Here is a 2,375-nt window from a genome sequence, read left to right on the forward strand (position 1 = left end):
TATTCTATTCTATTCTATTCTATTCTATTCTATTCTATTCTATTCTAAAGCTTATCCTATGCCTGGCCAGATAAGGAAGTCCAGCTGTCTTGGGCCCTCCTCTCAGGTGATACCAGTGGGATTATGAATACCCTAAGAATCTTCCTTTTGGCAATCTTCCACTTCTCTCCATCTTTCTTTAAAAGGCAAGCCCAACTGAACTGTTTGCAGGTGCATCAGTGCCCAGTAGAGGGAGATAAAAACTTCTCTTGTTATGGTGACCTTGATCTTGGTATAGCAGATACACAGTCTGCAATTTTATCAGCCAAACTCAGATAATTATAACATAGGTAACTACGTTTGAGCTCATGCTTTGTAATTTTTCTATAATCAGGGGAAAAAATGAGTTGCTTAATATTCCATCCATCTTCCTCACTGTGCTATCTTTCCTTACAATGAGGAATGCCTATTTCTATCCTTTGATAATAAATGCATCATGGGGTTGTATCTAGTCCCTTGCAAGTCACCCCAAGGTTTCTAAGTTATCTTCACAGGCTGTCAGAGGATTTAAAGGACCCTTAGTAACCCATAATGGATCAATGGTGGGAAAGCTCTTCTGCAATGGCTATACAAACAACTCACCCCTGTGTAATGATTTCAGGAAGAATATTTTCTAATACTAGAGGGTTGTCTAGTGTGCGTCTTTATTTTTCATGGACAGTGAATTCATTGTCTTCAAAGGGCAAGTACAAGGTCTGTGGACATTTAGGTCCCATTTGAGTGCTCAGTGTAGAACCAAATGAGAAGTAAATGGTCTTCTTATGGACTCAAGGTAAATTCTGCACTGATTAAATAGGCCATAGCACCTCAGTCACTAGTTAACAGCACTAAGGACAAGGAAAAAAAAAAAAAGGCAGCTATTCAAGTGATAATGTCTTTTTAAAATTGACCTCTTTGTTACTTCAGAAATGTAAAATTAAGCCTGATCAGTTTAGGATCTTGATTATAATCTATTATGAAGAATTTTTAGAAATGTAAACTGCTTTCAGGTAAATTGTTGAATTGTTGTTTAAATGCTTTCACCTAATCTCACAGAGTGCATATATTTCTCCTAACTTTTAACAAACTTTTCATCTGGTTTATATTTGTATATGCTGTTTCTTTCTCTGTCATCTTGTCATCCACTTGAGAGACTACTTTCTGTGTTGTCTCTCACAGAGGTTGAACTCCTGAGAATTAGCACAAAGCTCTAACTCCTAGCATTCTGACTGAAATTTTGAATTACAAGGTAAAATATATATTTAATTAAAAATAAATAAATAATATCCTAAATGAACAAAACATCTCTCCTCTGTTGACTTTTATTTTCATCATATTTTAAGCACTTCTGTTTCAAAATAACTAAAAGATTTCTATCACCCATATATACAACAAGGTCAGAGCGTGTTCATAATTTATCACATGCATTTTCTGGATATTTGAACAGTTGATGAATGAACAGCAGAATTTCTTGTAGATAATCCAAATGCTTCCTCTAAATGATCCATCTAGAAAATAAAAATAAAAAAATAAATAAATAAATAAAGCTTTATTTTTAAATTGATTATAGTGCCTAGCTGAATGTGATGGTCTTTATTTTATTTTTTTTGGCATTTATATAATGAGATTTTTCCCAAGGAAAGGGACAAACATAAATGAAAAGTGTACATCTCTACATTATCTGAAAGCTAAAAGACTTATATACTGTTAGCTTTTATTTTGGCATCCTTTGTTTAAAGCAATGTGTATCAAAAGGTGTTTTTGCATACTAAGTCACCAGAGTTCTGTGGTCCAGAATTGATATTATTCTGTGTTTTTTCTTTTGTTTAAACACTGAATAAATGAAATCGTTCAGTGTGTACACAGAGAGCTAGTGAATAAAAATAGATTCCCATGGAGATTTCCTGGCAAAATTTTGAATCAATTTTATTTAAATTTGATAGGTAGTTTTTAATTCTTGCTGTAGATAGTTGATAGTCTTATTTACTTTCTGTAAAATTTCCTGAAAGCCATAGCAATGATGGTCTAATGTTCAGAAAATGGCCATCAGAATTATTGGTAAAGGTTGATAGGACATCTTTCCATACATCTGTACATAATATTAGTTATTTTTGGTACACTAGATATGAAATCGGAATAGACATTATTAAAGCCACCTGTCTGAATGTGTCAGTTCAAATGCTACATTGACAAGCAAAGTACAATCCTATAAAATAATATCATGTCTCTGCCTAAGAACATGTTAGAATAATCATTTATGGACCACTACTGCATCTCCCTTCTAGCTGTTCCTATGATCTTTACTCCAGAAAAATATTGAAAGTATCTTTCATATTTCTCTTTCAATGTTGCATTAG

The sequence above is a fragment of the Oxyura jamaicensis genome, chromosome 1 (assembly GCF_011077185.1).
Source record: "Oxyura jamaicensis isolate SHBP4307 breed ruddy duck chromosome 1, BPBGC_Ojam_1.0, whole genome shotgun sequence".
Lineage (NCBI taxonomy): Eukaryota > Metazoa > Chordata > Aves > Anseriformes > Anatidae > Oxyura > Oxyura jamaicensis.